This window comes from Balaenoptera borealis, assembly GCF_965194805.1.
Source record: "Balaenoptera borealis genome assembly, chromosome: 20".
Taxonomy (NCBI): Eukaryota; Metazoa; Chordata; class Mammalia; order Artiodactyla; family Balaenopteridae; genus Balaenoptera; species Balaenoptera borealis.
The window spans coordinates 6,278,949-6,295,624 of NC_138879.1; positions in this window are offsets into that span (position 1 = coordinate 6,278,949).

Below are 16,676 nucleotides of genomic sequence, written 5' to 3' on the forward strand. Positions count from 1 at the left end.
ATCTCCTATGAATCAATTATGAGAGGACAAAAAGAAAACAAAAAACGACCAATAGAAAAATGGCCCCAAAGATGAGGCATTTGTTGGGTGAGAAAACATGTTGGTCCATTAACATATGAAAAGATGAGACTCTTGGCTGCTACTCTAAGTGTGGTCCTCAGAGCAAAAACATTGGCATCAACTGGGGACATGTTGGGGACATTTCAGGGAAATGAAAAGGAAAACCACACTGAGACACCATTTTGCACCAACCGGATTGGCAAAGACTGACTTTTAAGTCAATACCAAGAGCCGATAACGACATGGAAAATTGGAACTTTCATCTTTGATTGGAGTAGATGGGAATTGGCATAGCCATTTTTGGAAAACAGTTAGCCAGTTTATTATAAACTGTGACACGTGCTCACCCTAGCACTCAACAAATCCATTTCTAGATCCATTTCCATTACATCTAGAGCAGTGCTTCTCAAACTTTAATGTGCCTACAATTTTGTTACAATGCAGATTCTGATTCGGTATGTCCGGAATGGGACCCTGAAATTCTGCATTTTTCACAAGTTCCCGGAGGATATCAATGCTCCCCCTCTGAGGACCACACTTGGAGTAGCAAACAGGGGTCACGAAGATGGGTATTTACAGCCACACCCGTAACAGCCAAAATCCCAAATTTCCACCAGCAGTAAGACCAGGCAAATAAACTACAGCATACGGCAGCATAGTCATACGCCGGAATACTATTTAGAAGTGAAAATGAATAAACTACGTCTACTCACATTAAAAATGGATGAATCCAACAAAAGAAGCAAGGCACAGAAGAAATTATACAGTATGATTCCCTAATATAAAGTTCAAAACTCAGACTGAGCTAAATCATATATTGTTTAGGAATGCATACACACCTGTTAAAACCTTGTTAAAAAAAAAAAAAAAAAAAAAAAAGACCAGTAAGGAAATAATTAGCACAAAACTCAGGATAGCAGTGGTGAAGAGGGAGAGGAACATGATGGGGATAAATCCACCCGGGGCTTCTCAGGTCCTGGCAACGCTCTATCTCTCAACTTGAATGGTGAATATATGGTTGCTTTATTCTATTATTATTCTTTAAACTGTATATATGCATTTTATGTGCTTTTTTGAATAAAAGAAGTAGCAGGAAGCCTTTTTGTATTGAAATTCCAAGTGACAAGTAAAATAAACCTAGTGAATTTACAAAAAGCCTAAATTTTGAGAATCAAGGTTTACTTGTACCTCTGAAACAAAACACATGCACACAGGAATCCCAATTTGCAAGTGAAGCCAGCAGGAGTCCAGTATCAGGGATATACTCCCTTTTTCAATCTAAGACTCTCAGCTACGGACACATGGGTGTGGGAGCGGAGCTGACAGAATAAATGCAGAGTGGTAAATGCCCATCAGTACCTGGACACAGGTCAGAGTGGTTGGCTGTAGAGGGTGGGGATCAGTGATTTCCTGGAGCTGCCAGTGAAAGGAGAAGAAGCGGGGCGGGGCGGGGGGGTGGTGATCAGTCTTGGGGAAGGGGCTGCGGACCCATCATCTCCCACTTTACCAGTGTGGGATGCTCTCTGGGGAACCCACCTTCTCTTTCTGAAAATCTCATGGAAACTTCCCTCTCTCACCTTCAAAGGAATGCCCTCCAGCTGGCTATGGGCGTCACTGCAAGACAATTTTAACTCTTGAGCCTCCGGTTCTCTGGTCTGGGGCCCTGAGCCCCTGGCTCCAAGCCCTCTGTCTCCTAGACGGGTGTGGTGCCCGGGCCAGACTTCTCCCACCTCCATTCCAAGAACTTCCCCTCCACGTAGCATCCCTGCTTGCCTTTAACCACTCATGCAAGAGCGATGATGAGATTGAATTTTAGCTTAGGCAGAAGCAAGATATAAATACATCCTGGTGTACTATTAATGTCAATAGTATTAGTGCAATTATTTCCAGACTAGTCAGATTCAATAAAAGCAACAGTAAACAAGCCTGGGGCTTCCCTGGTGGCGCAGTGGTTAAGAATCCACCTGCCAATGCAGGGGAAATGGGTTCGAACCCTGGTCCGGGAAGATCCCACATGCCGCGGAGCAACTAAGCCCGTGTGCCACAACTGCTGAGCCTGTGCTCTGGAGCCCGCAAGCCACAACTACTGAGCCCACGAGCCACAGCTACTGAAGCCTGCGTGCCCTAGTGCCCGTGCTCCGCAACAAGAGAAGCCACCGCAACGAGAAGCCCGCGCACCGCAACGAAGAGTAGCCCCCACTCGCCAAAAGCCCAAGTGCAGCAACCAAGACCCAATGCAGCCAAAAATAAATAAAATAAAATAATTAAAAAAAAAAAAAAACAAGCCTGGTGCAGCCACCAGGTGGGCGCCGCGGGGACCTGCACAGCTGGCTGGCTGCCTGCTGAGAATGCCTTGTCTTTGCTGCTGCCCCTTGAGCAGGGAGAGACCTGGTGAGTGGGCACAGGCACACCGACCGCCTGCCGTCCACCCCCGCCTCCGCCCCGGTCCTGATGCCTTTAAAGAACTGAGCTGGGGGGCCATCTCCATCCAGAGGAAGAACCGTGCCATCTGCGGAGGAGAGAGGGAAAGAAGGGAGAGCCCCACGTGTTGTTTACAGGCGAGGCATCTACAAACTCAGAGCTGAGAGCGTGTCCAGCCCCGAAGACCCCTTCCCGGAATCCCCAGAACACTGGCTTTTCTCTCTAGCACTCCTCACTGCTTTGTTATGATCCGTTTCGCATCTATCATCCCAGCGCACTCTGAATTCTCCGCGGACGTGGACCAGGAACCCTAGGGCCTGCAGTCGTGTGTAATTCAGAGCCTGGGCCGCTTTGGCCTGGCTGTTTGGAAAATCAGATACCTTGGTGGCTAAGAATGTGTAAGGGGGGAAAAGCTCCTTTGGACCTTCTTAGGTTCCGTGGCCGCCCTGAGAATTAAACTGATGTAAGATAGGAGAAAAGCATATAAATTTATTTACGATTTTTACATGGATATGGGAGTCTTCAGAGGAACATAAGACCTGAAGAAGCTGTTAGACGAAAAGCTTATATCTTTTTAAACAAAGACTAAAGGGTTCAGGCTAGGGGAGGTAAATTATGCGACAGTGACTGCGAAAAAAAAGGTGAAACAGATCAGGGTTATTTTAGCAGGTTTGTCTGTACTGGTCCATTTCGGTGTCGACTGCTAGTTTCTGGTGATAAGAATGTTTTTCCCCTCCTGGTACCAGGAGCACCTTTCTCATGGGAAATGTGAGATAGAAACAAGGAGGTCAGGAAGCCCTTTCTGCTTCTGCTGTTTTTCAAGTACCTTCAGCTCAAAATAATCAATACGCCAGAGTGGCATATTTAGGGGTGGCACATTCTGAACCCCTTCAAATGCGAGTCTGGAGGCAAGTGGGCATGGAGTCAAAGGCCTTTTCTTCCACTTTTTGGCTGTGTGACTTTGGGTAAGTTACTCAACCATTCTGTGCCTCATCTAGTTCATCTGTAAAATAGAGATAATAATAATACTTGCCTTTCAGGGCTGTGGTGAGGACTCTCAGTGAGGATAAATGTCAAATAAAGTAGCACAGGCTCAGGGGCATAGAGGTGCTTCATAAGTATACTATTATCGTATTATTATCTTCATAAGCATACTTCTATCTACGATTATTACAGAGGCAGTATGGTGGAGTGATAAGAGCCAGACTCCCTGGTTTTGATTCCTGGCTTGATTCTTTCCTAGTTGAGTGACGTTGTGTGACCTTGGGTGACCGGGCTGGGACTAGAGGGCAGTGAGGCCCCTTGGGTGTGAAATTCAGGGAGGGACCTCACTTGCCTCCCACAGTCCTGTCCTTGTTGAGCCAATTGCTTCTCTGTGCCACGTGGTAAGTGACACACGAATGTTAGTTACTCTTACCCATGAAAATGTCCCTGGAACAATTGTCTATGTAGCAGACTGTTCCAATGTTGTATAAAAAGAATAAACCCGATTCCATGAGTGAACCTGAGGGAGAAAGCAGCTAAGAACTCCCATAGATGAAGAAAATAGGGGGGGAAGGAAAAAGACTTCTCCTGGAGTGCCTCTGTATCTCTGCAATCAACACATTTTCCTGGCTTTCGCTTGAGTGGGAAGCTGGGAACCAAATCAAAAGTACTTGAATATACTCATATCTTGTAATAAATAACCTATAGGACTTTCACGGTGGCGCAGTGGTTAGGAATCCACCTGCCAATGCAGGGGACACGGGTTTGAACCCTGGTCGGGGAAGATCCCACATGCTGCGGAGCAGCTAAGCCCGTGCGCCACAACTACTGAGCCTGCATGCCACAATTACTGAAGCCCGTGCGCCTAGAGCCCGTGCTCCGCAACAAGAGAAGCCACCGCAATGAGAAGCCCGCGCACCGCAACAAAGAGTAGCCCCGGCTCGCTGCAACTAGAGAAAGCCTGCGCGCAGCAACAAAGACCCAATGCAGCCAAAAATAAAAATTTTTTTTAAATAAATAAATAACCTATAATGGGAAAGAATCTGATAAAGAATATATATATATATATATATATATATGATTCACTTTGCTGTACACTTGAAACTAACACAACATTGTAAATTACCATACTTCAATGAAAAAAAGAAAGCCCTTGAAGGCCGTGTGAAGAAGTTGGGTCTTGATTCTCGCTGGCTGTTCCATTTCTGATAGTCAGCGGTTCCCGCTTAGGAGATCACGTCCTCTTTCACACCCTGCTCTCCAGGCCTTCCTACCCAGGCTTCATCCTGGCAGCAGAAGTGAAAAGAGAAGAGTCACCCAGTGCGTTTCTATGCAGAGAACATAAAACATTCAGTGACTGGCTTCTTTCCCATTAGAAAGAGACAGTGTCCACTTTATTCTTTAAAAAGATAGAGCATTTGAGCGTTCTTCACTCCAGCAGCTATCGATCTGGGATGACAAATTTGCATGGAACCCCCTTCGGCAGCACCCTGGTAAATGCCTCCCTTCCCCTGCTCTCTACAAAGACCTGTGTATCTTTTCCCTGGGCCTTTCCAGCTGAATTTTAAAGACGATTTTAAGGAGCGTGTCATGACGAGGGTGCCTCAGAGTCTTCTAAATCATAACACACAGAACCGAAAGAGGCCTATTTCTCTTCCCAGCGATGATTTGCCCACCCTGACTCTTGGTGCTCCAGCCACAAGCTAAGAAACCCCGCCGCCAAAGGGAAACTTCTCATCCTCCATTTTTCCTCCCCCCAAAATTGCTCTCAGTCTCTTCCTCTCCCGTGCTGTGCCCTCCCTTTTCCCTCTCCCCCTCCTCTCCATCATAAAATAATAAGGCAAACCCGAGTGCATCTAAATCCCTTGCAATAGCCAGAGAGGGGGCCAGCCAGGCATATTTACCGCTAAGTGGATGCAAATTCACTTACCGCTGATTTTCAAAGCAGTGAGACGTCCCTGCCACAATATTGCTTTTCTCATCACCAAATGGGGCCTTTGCTTTGTAATTTGGCAAAGCTGTCAAGACAATCAGATCTGGGAGGCCGGATGGTGTCTGCATCCTGCCATCCTGAGAGACGGATCTCCGGGACAGCCCAGGCGCCTCCACTCAGAAGTGTGTGAAGGGACCTTGTTCAAGGACATGGGACAGAGTCCGTGGAGCACGGGGCAGAGGCGGGACCAGGATGGGCCAGCCCTCCTGGTTCCTCCCTAAAGGCAGCCCTGGGGAGACAGGGATCCGGATCACCCAAGGAGCTGGAGGGGAAAAGGCCCTTAGACGTCCTTATGCAATTCTATGCTCTTTTCCGGGTTTTCACAGCCCCCTGGCCCACCAATCGCAGCCTGTGTGTAGATGCTGGATCTGCCCAAGGCATGTCACTGATCTCTCTGGGCCTCCCTGGGAGTCTTCATTTGCAGGAGAAAGTTGGATAAATGTGCCACAACATGCGCTCCAAATATCTTCAGAGGTAACAGACATGACAGCAAGTTATGAGCATTTTACTGTAGGGCTATACTAAAGAGAAATGCTGGTCCTCCTGGGGCTGTTGTACTAGTCAGGATTCTTTTGGTGACAAATGATAGAAAATCAAGTCTAACACAAGCTAATTTGGCCCAAGCAACCAGGAAGCAACCAGGATTCGTTTTCTATCACTGCTGTTAACAAATTACCACAGAGGTACTGGCCTGAAACAACAGAAATGTGTTGTCTTATAGATCTAGAGGTTGGAAGTCCAAAACTGAGTTTACATGGCTAAAATCAAGAGATCAGCAAGTCTGCATTCCTTCTGGAAGTTCTAAAACAAAAAGAATTCATTCCTTGTCTTTTCTAGCCTCTAGAGAATGCCAGTATTTCTTGGTTCGTGGCCCCCTTCCTGCAATGGCATAGCTTCAACTTCTGCTTCTGTCTCCACATCTCCTTCTCTGACTCTGACCCTCCTGAATCCCTCTTATAATGAGGACCCCTTGTAATTACACTGAGCCTATGGATAATGCCAGATAATCTCCCACCTCAATATCCTCAACTTAATCCTATCTGTACTGTCCCTTTTGCCATGTAAGAGAACATATTTGCAGGTTCTAAGGATGAAGACGTACGTAGACATTTTGTGGGGGGATTATTCTGTCTGTCACACCGAGGAATGGACTTCAGGCATGGATAGATCTAGAGGCTCCAACAGTATCATCAGGATCTTTCTCTCATCTCTACCTCTGCATTCTGCTTTCCTTTGTGTTAGTCTTATTCTCTATGCCATTTCAAATAGCTTCCTCCCATACCTAAGGAAAACGCTGCCTTAAATCATGGCATTTTAGATTAGCAGATGGTTAGGGAAAATATAATATTTTCCTTCCGCTCTCTTTCTCCCTTCCCTAGCCCAGTCATAAGTTTCTATGTAGACCCCTTGAATTAAACAAGACTCCCTGGGATGCTTGAAAAGAAGGACCCTGGGGGAGGAATAAAACATCCTGGAGATAGTCAGGTAGGGAGTTAGTCACTTAACATGTATATTAGGTATATATCCATTCTGTAATTCAAGGAGGTGATGCCAGACACATCAGCTACAAAATGCTCTAGCAGCATAACTTGGTCATTATTCCAGTCTTTTAAAGGCCAGGCTGACCACGCAGAGGCCATAGGCAGATATCCCAAACCTGCTCAGCCCAGGGCATTGACATTTGCAGTTAAGCAGGGCCCGTGGGAGCCATAATTGCTCTTGGTCTCACCATGTGTCTCCATGACCTTGAGGCAATGAGCCCCCCTCCTGGAGTGGTCTCATAATCGAGTCATTTTGGTCTTGCTGGGTTCCAATCACAATGACAAGTTCTAGATATGTTAACACTCAAACTGGCCTGGAGAAGAGAATGGAATTTAGAATGCAGACCCCCATTTAAGGGCTATGGCTTGGGAGATCCTACATCCAGGTTTGCCAGGGACAGTCCTGGTTAGTACCTGTTGTCCTGATATAATTATTAATAGCTCTCCCCTTCACTCTGGACAGGGTGCCTATTTAAATGATAAATGTTATGGTTACCCTAGTGGCAGCACGAGTACAAAAGGGTTTCTTTTTCCCTCTTACTGTTCAGTTTAGCCCTGAGCCAGGTGGGGTTTCCAAGGCAGCAGCTTGGAAAGACCCTTGCATCGCAGTTTCCTTCATCCTTGTGCCAGTTTTAAAGCCAAGGGATAAACAAGACCTTCCCGTTATATTACGTTATGTTATGGGGGATGGGGAATTATGACATGGACCCTCGCTCAGCTTTGTCCTCGGCCCGTGCACAGTGCCTTCTGAGTCACCCAGGACTCTGTTCTCTCTCGCTCCTTCACCCAGATCTGTGGGGTGACAGCTCAGCTGCTCTGGGGAAAGAACTTTTACAACTTTTCCTTGAACTTTCTTATATGAGTGCGGATACCTTTATGAAAATGCATAAATACGGTCATGGGGCGTGTGTATGTGTGTGTGTGTACCCTTTTCTTTTCCTTGTTAGTCTGATTTTCCTTTCTCCCTCTCTCTCCTTTACCCACATAACCACTGACGATCTATGCTAATATCCCAGTAAGGGGATCCTTCCATACTTTTCTTTATAATCATATATACTAACTATACCTACATGCATACAGGTGTGTAACTTTATACATGCCCACATACGTGCACTTATGCACATACATCTATTTACAAGTATAGGTAGCCTTGGTAGTTGTTTGTTTTATTGAATTATATGATATTCAGTTTCTTCCGTCTTGCTTCTCTTACTCAACAATACCTTGGGGAACTCTCTCTCAATCCTCTGGTACAGCTCTAGTTAATTGTTTTCGATAGTGTGTAAATGTACTTTCATTTATTCACCCGGACCTTCCTCCAGTGATGGATATTCACTTTGTTTCCTCAGGAGAATTTCCCACGGTCACCAACAGATGAATGTATTACACTTTGGCCCTAATGTCCCTGACTCATAAAAGATTCAAAATCTTTAAAAGCATGTGTCAATTTGAAGAATATAATTAGCCACCACTGTTTTTCAAAATGTCGGACTGACCCATGAAGCAGACTTTAGGCAGAGCTTGAAGCCCTCATTTCCATATAAATGTGGTCACAGTCAACCTTTTCTGTTCTCTTATGTTTGCTGCTTGAGTGCAATTCTGGAGTGGGGTGACCAGTCAAAGCTGGGTCTCCACACAGGATCCACCTCTATATTAGAAAGAGCTCCAGCTTTCGGAACAAATGGACCTGGTGTCACATTCTGGCTCCGCCACTTATGAGTGGGGAGATTTGGATAAACACTCACCTCCTCCCAGCCCTGGTTTTCTCGCTTTTAGAATAGGAGCCGTGACACCAACCACATAGGGAGTTAAATGGGATCATCTGTGCACAGACAAGAAGCCCGTGGCCCACGTGACCCTCCCCCCTCACAGATCATGAATCATGCTGGAGCCTGAAGGGGAAAAGTTCAAATCAATCAATAGTGAAGCCCAGGGCAAAAAGTCGAAGACTGATAAGCAAACAGATACAGGCTGTTTTCCGAATAATTGGATGCCCTGTCTTGTTTACAGAGCGCTGGTGAGCCACAGAAGGAGACACAAGGCTGGAGGTGCCCTGAGCCCATGCGTGCACTTGGGGGAAGGGTTGGAAAGAAGGGAGATGATGGAGACTAGAGGACTTGAGGAAGGCATCCTGGGGTAGGGGTGCGGAGGGTAGGGATGGCCTAAATCCTTCTGTACTCTGGCCTTAGGCTTGGGGTGGCAGGAGCCAGGGGGTGGGTATTACCCACCAGGCAGTAGAGGCCACTCCCTGTCCTCATGTCCCACAGCACCCCATATTTCTAGATGCCCATCTGCTGATCTGCCTAAAAAAACAAAGCAGAAACTGGGGCCTGACTCTACAGCATCTCTGTGGACTCAATGTGTGTGTCCCCCCAGAATCCATATGTTGAAGCCCTAACTCCCAAAGTGATGGTATTCAGAGCTGATAATTGGGCTTGGGGGGGTGATTAGGGTTAGATAAGGTCATGAGGATGGGACCCTCATGGTGGGATTAGTGTCCTTATAAGAGGAAAAGAGATCAGCGCTTTCTCTCTGCCTTGTGAGGACACAGCAAGAAGGAGGCCACCAGCAAGCCAGGAAAAGAGCCCTCACCAGGAACTGAATCTGCCAGTACCTTGATCTTGGACATCCCAAGCCTCCAGAACTATGAGAAATAAATGCCTGTTGTTTAAACCACTCGGTATTTTGTTATGGCAGCTCGAGTTGACTGAAACAGCAACCCTGCCTTTCCTTTTTAGGATACTGGGAGCAGAGGTCATGCAAGTGTCTTCAACATATCTGGCTCCAGGAATTGTGTCCTGTGACCAACACCAAGTCACTTGCCTCATCCACTGTCATGATCCCATGGGACTGTGGCCAGGGCAGTGGAGAAGCATCTAGGGTGTTGATGGGCAATTAGTGTCAATGGAAAATTTGGGACTAGGTGATGACTTTGGGCTGGAAAACGAGAGTCACACACACACACCAAAATTTCCATTACTAAGAGTCAGATTTTGGCTTCAAAACCAGCCCCCAAGAAACCTACCCAAAGCCCCCGAGAAATTACAGGAATTCTAATTTTCTTCTTCTGGGCAACCTTCTCTGGGTCAACCCTCCAAATACCCCTCTCCCAGTATCTTCCATTACTCACCACCCCTCCTTCACCCTCAGCATCACCCCAGACCCTGATGAGGAGCCTTTCTTAGGGACAACTTGCCCAGGGCTCTGACATATTCATTTGCATCCTCCTTAGTCCTAAGCATGGTGTCTTAAACATAGTGGGTGCTTAAGTTGTATTTGGTGAGTCATCGATTAGAAATAATACATGGTCAGTACCAGCAGAGGGAGAGACGGGGAACCAGCCATTGCCCGGATTGGAGGGAAGAGTGAAGCCCCATCCCCAGCAGAAACCTGAGTCTGAAATCCCGAGTCCCGCCAGGGAGATGGGAGCCATCAATTACTTAGACGAGACCTTCATTCATTCATTCAAATCTCCAAAATGGGAGTCATGTTAATGGCCAGGCACGCTGTTCTTTCCCCTCAAGGTAAGAAGATTTATTGTCCAAACTTACATTTTATCACGCACAACCGAATAAAAATGATCGATTTCCCTGCCCACCTTACAGCATCCTTCCACAGTTATTAAAGTCTCTAAAAATGTTTTCTTTGAAAAAAAAAAAAAGGTTGAAAAAAAGAGAGGAGCAGAGAGAGGAGACCAGGAGGAGATGGGAAATGCTGGATTGCTGAGAGTTACCTATCTTGTCAGCTGGGGACCGCATAACCTTGATGTCACTATATTTTCTGCTCAGACCCAAATTTACAATTTGCCAGCCAAGGAGATGGAAATGCCAAACCTCCTCCTTGGAGGTGAGTGCTGGGAGGTTCTTAAAGGGCTGGAGAGAGGAGAGGACTCCAGCTCTGAAAACTCTTACAAGACAGTGAGACTGTCGCTGAGTTCTTAGCAATTTCCCCCAAGTTGGGAAAACACAGCCTCCAAGGGCAAGGAGACGGTTTAAACATCAGAGCTCCAAACACATTTGGCCAAGAGTTCATTTGTGGTCTGTCCACCGATGAATGAGCAGGTTTCCAACCCAGAGGAGCAGCCTTGGTGGGCTGGACATTCACCCACGCAAGGTAGGAGCTGGGACGTCAAAGCAGCAGGGGAAGGAGGGAACCAGAGTGCAAGGGAGGCATTTAACCCACGGGAAAGAGCAAAGGGCACGCACACCCAGCAGAAGTGCCAGTTGGCACGCAAACATGTTGATGGGCAATTGCACATCATTCATCTGTCATTCTATTAGGTCCCCAAGAACCTTTGTATCGCCATTTTGATAATTTAATTTTACTAAATGCCAAGTAATACAATTGTATATCACCCATTTCCCTGGCACACTGGGAATTCCTTCAGGACAAGGATAAGTGCTCTCTCTCTCTTTCTCTCTCTCTCTCTCTCACACACACACACACACACACACACACACATGCAGGCACATTGGATGCTTTCTAGAAGGGTCTATTGCAGCCTATGTACTTGAAAGTGGTAAAACTGTGTTTAAAAATTCCGTAATTTGGAATTAGTTACTAGGTCAGTCTGGCCTCTTTCCAAATTAGTGCTAATTAGTTAGTCTTCCTGGACTTGTTTCTGGGTGAATCCAGACATCCGTCCTTTGCTCGGACCCCATGTCACACTCAGGCAACTCTGTTCTGACTTTGGAGGCATCCTACCCGCGGGTGAGGCCACGGGCCACCACAGCCGTACCCCACCGAGAAAGCTCCCTCCACCCCTCCAGGTTTTCCAAGTGCATGCGAGTCGTGGAGTGCTTTCAGGAAGCATTTTCCTGGCGTGGCCTGGAAGATGGCCGTAAATCTGTCTCGGGCCATTTGACTCAGGCTCGCAGTGCCAAGCTTAACAGACACTTCCATTGGGCCTGATGTGCCAACGATCTATAAGCCATTAACCAGGCAGTATTGGACCTCCTGCCTTGGCCTCCTCTGTGGGAACGCATGCAGAGAAGGGGGAAGGAGGGAGAGAGAGGATGTACAGCGGCTGGGGGTGGGGGGGAGGGCGCTGGCCGGCCAGGAAAGAACTGCTAGACCTTCCCTTGGCCTATCAGGACCCCGCATCCATGCAGCACCTGCCCAGTCGCCCCTATCCTAGACCCGAGGGTAGACTGGGAAGCCAGCCTGGTGGGGGAGGGCCAACGCTGGCTGATCAGGAGCCAGGGCAGCAGTTTAGGGCTCAAAGGTCCGCAAATATCAGTTCTATTCTGACTGATACACCTTCTAGGAGGTGCACTACCAGGGTAGGCTGAGCACGTCCTCAGGCAGTTGACCTCTGGCCACTGCCACTGAGTCTGAATTACCTCTCGGAGCATTTGTCCTCAGGAATCCAGTCCTGAGTACCAGATCCTCCGTTTCCTATAAGAATAGATGATCATGATGATGCTGATGGTGATGATGATGATGGTGGTGGTGGTAGTGGCTAACAATTGTTTACGGTTCTTCACATATAACTCCTCTATCATCCCAACAACCCCATGAGATAGACACTGTTCTTATACTCACTATACAGGTGGGGAAGCTGAGGCACAGAGCTATTAAGAAATTCCCTAAGTGGCAGCACCCAGATTTAAACCAGGCTGCCTGGCCCCCAGTATCTGTGTTCTTAGCCACTACATTCATTGCCTCTCAAAGTAGCCAGGAGGTCAGAGTCCAAATAGACAGGAGATAGTTCAGCTCAACGTTGGCCTAACAGTCCTGGGTCCCCAACTGGCTGCTACTGCTCTGGTAGGATTGGCCCCCAGCCCAGCAGGCCAAGGAAGGAGAGTAGTTTGCCCAGAGAGTCCTTATTCAAGCCACAGAGACCAAAAATGACATCTATTCCTTCTAGAAACAACAGTGTCTAAGCTGCTTCCTTAATCAGAGCCCCTTAGACCATTTGCATTTTTAGGTCCAAGATCTTCCACCTTTGAGGTTCTCAGTGGCCAGAGCCTCAACATCCTTCAGGCTGTGCCAAATGTCTGTGCCAAAGGGACTGGTCTCCAAAGTCCCCTCATGCTCCAAAATCTCTTCAGACACAGGAGATATGGACTGGGATAGAATGGGGTGGGATGGGATGGGATGGGCTGGGAAGGGATGGGAAGAGATGAGAATGTGATGAGATGTAATGAGATGGGAAGGGAAGCGGATGAATGGTGTCTTTTTAGTTGAACTATCCATATGCTCCAATCTCCCCTTCTTCCTAGAAAATTATGGATAGTCATTAAAAGAAACATCCATATAATCCTAACACCTGCCAGGTACCCATACATGTAAGAGCTGGTGATACATTACTCTTCACCCAGGATTGAAGAAGCTCCATGATAGGTGTCTTAACTTAGGCTGCTGTAACAAAATACCATACAGCAGCCATTTATTTCTCATGGTTCTGCAGGCTGGGAAGTCCAAGATCAAGGTGCCAGCAGGTTCAGTTCCTGGTGAGGGCTCTTTTCCTGGCTTGCTATGTCCTCGGTGGTAGAGAGAGAAAGAGCTCGGATCTCTCTTCTTCTTCTTATAAGGACACAGATCCCATCATGAGGGCCCCACCCTTATGACCTCATCTAAACCTAATTATCCAAAGACCCCACCTCCTAATACCATCACATTGGGGGGTTGTGGCTTTAACATACGGATTTGGTGGGGGGGAGGTTACAAACATTCCCTCCATAGCAATGAGTGTGCCAGTACCTGCACCTTCAGACTGTGGTCTAGAGGCCTCTTCCCATGCCCTGCTCCCCTGCATGGGCCCCAACCTACCTGGATTCACTCAGCCTTTAAGACCCAGCTCAAACTTCCCCACTCCCAGGAAGCCTTCTCCAAGCACATCTTTCCTTTCTCTGATTCCCGTCTCTATTTAGAATTTGTCACCCAATTGAACACTTGATTCTATGCAATGCTTATTGATCTGTAATCTTACAATCCAGGTGGACAGAATATAGCCTATGTTTTTGCCCTGTGGCAACCCTGAATGAATTTAATGTTTCAAGGACTAAGAAACAGATTCATATAGAACCACAGAGCATTAACCCTTACCATACAAATTTGAAAACAGAGAATCCAAGAAGCTATGGGATGTGCCTGGTATCACATGGCCAGGATGTCCAGAGTTCGGGGTCCCACACTGCCTCTACTAAAATGCAGGGAGCTTGTGTCTGAGTTTGAGTTCTCCTAAAAGCAGACCTCTGGGCAAGGATTTGAGTGCAAGTTGTTTATTTGGGAGGGGGTTCCAAGAAGCACGGGGAGGGAGTGGAGAAGAGAGAAAGGGAAGAGAGGAAAGCTAATTAAGGAGCATTCATGAGCAGATTTCCACTGTGGGCAATGGGGTCTGTAAGAGGCTGCAGAACACATGACGGAGCTGGGGGGTTCCTCTATGAGCTCCTGTCCCTTAGGGTTGAGAACCCCACTGCTGAAGGATTTAACTCTCATCACCTCTGCCTGCCTTGTGGGACTAAGTTCCCTTCCACAGCCAAAGAACAGCCCGAGGTAGAGAAAGGCAGGTATTGGGCTGGGAAGACTTCTGCAGACACGTGGACTGTCCACCATGGCTGTGGTATGCTCCGGGTGGGTCAAAGAGGTGGGGGGGGGGGGACTTCCCTGGTGGTGCAGTGGTTGAGAATCTGCCTGCCAATGCAGGGGACTCGGGTTCGAGCCCTGGTCCAGGAAGATCCCACATACCGCGGAGCAACTAAGCCGGTGTGCCGCAACTACTGAGCCTGTGCTCTAGAGCCAGCGAGCCACAACTACTGAAGCCCGCGCGCCTAGAGCCCGTGCTCCGCAACAAGAGAAGCCACCGCAACGAGAAGCCTGCGCACCGCAAGGAAGAGTAGCCCCCGCTCGCTCGCCACTAGAGCAAGCCCGCGTGCAGCGACGAAGACCCAACACAGCCATAAATAAATAAATAAATAAATTTATTAAAAAAAAAAAAAAAAGAGGTGGGGGAGGCCACCCTCAGGGTCTGCCACGGTCAATGACACTTGCCAATCAGTGAAAGTAGAATCGGTACCCCGACTGCCTCTCATATAAGTGTCCTGTTCTCTGCTGGGAACAAGCCTCTGCTTCAAGATCTCAGATGTAAAGCTAGAGCCCCCCACCTGCACCCCACCCCGCGGATGTATGTTGTCATGGGGAACTTTTAAAAAGCACAAGGAAAAAGTGCACTGTTATTTGGCAGCTGCCTGGGGTCACAGCGGCCCACTCCCACACGTGTGCGAGGAAAGGGCCTCTGACACATCCACCTGGTTTCTTCCTATAGGACCCCTTTCTCTGGGTAATCACAGCCGGGAAGGGGGCTCACAGCAGGCCCGTGCAGGGGTCGGGAGGGATGCAGACCCCAGCCCAGCCTCCTGCATCCCCGGAGAAGGGCAGACTGGGGCCACGGGAGCTGTCAACCCGTCGGGCTGAGTGACAGGCTCTGGGCACAGGTTCTCACAAGAGGCCCCTGAGCGCCCAGCACAGACGGCCGTAAAGAGGAAAGACAAGCAACGATTTCAGCGGGTGTTTCACAAAACTCCGCACAAGCTTCTCCCCAGGCAGGTTATGTCCTGAGTTTACAAAGCAAACATCCTTGTCATCTTTGCCTCTTGTCCTAGGAGACATGCTCTCACCTCGGCCTGGAAATACAGGCCTCTCCATTCGACTGCTTCCCCTAAAGGTATCCTGTGCCGAGCGCCCCACCCCTGCAAACACACACACACACACATGCACACACACACACACACATGCCCACACACACAGGAAGCCCGGAACAAGAGTCAGCAAACCCAGACTGAGATTCCTCTCTGCCTCTGATGAGCTCTGAGCCCAGTGACACGTCCCTTTCTAGGCCTTATTTTTCTCATCTGTAAAATGGGCACTGCGGCCCTTTTCAGCACTGGCTTTGTGTGTCTGGATGATTGTAAAGAGCCCCCCAGGGATGCCCAGCCCCCGGTCCAGAGGAGCTACAGGCCCATGGATGGAGAGCATGCATCTCTGTGTCCCCTCCCCTGTGTCACTGTCTCCATCTCAGGTCACTGTCTGCCGTGCTGATACACCAGGCCTGCTGGTGGAAGTAAGCAGTGGGGTGTGTAAGTGGTGGGTGGCACCCTGCTTTGCCCTTTCTGGAACACGGATCAATGTCTTTGAAGAGAGCCACCTAAATGGCCTGGCATAGGAAGACCACCAACCCCCCTCAGTGAGATGCTGCAGCCCCCGGGACCCCACTCCCACCTTTTGGCTCTGCTTATGACAGCACAGAGGGTCAAATTCCAATAACCACGTGTTTCCGGGTGGCTTCGGGATGGAGGAGGGAAAGCTGGGAGGGGTGGTTCCCTGGCTTCCCCTTTGCCTCTGTGAGGAAGTGTCTTGGGACTTGGAAGCCAGCTTTTGACAAGGCCCTACTCCTCAAACTTTCCAAATGGTAGGCTTAAAACAAAGGATTTCTAGGACCGAGACCCCAGAGCCCACTACCTGGCCTTTGAAGACACGGTTCAGACGTCCAGCTGGGCGGAGGACCCTTCCAGGGGAGCCCCTGAGAGCCCACCCAGGCCAGCACACGAAGGACCTACCCCTCCAGGAAGGGGCCATTCCTTTCCTTTTGTAGTATTTGATTTCTATTTGTTCAGATTAGGAAGCTTACTTATAGTCCTTTGTTTTGCAAAGCACATCTCAAACTTCTCACCTGT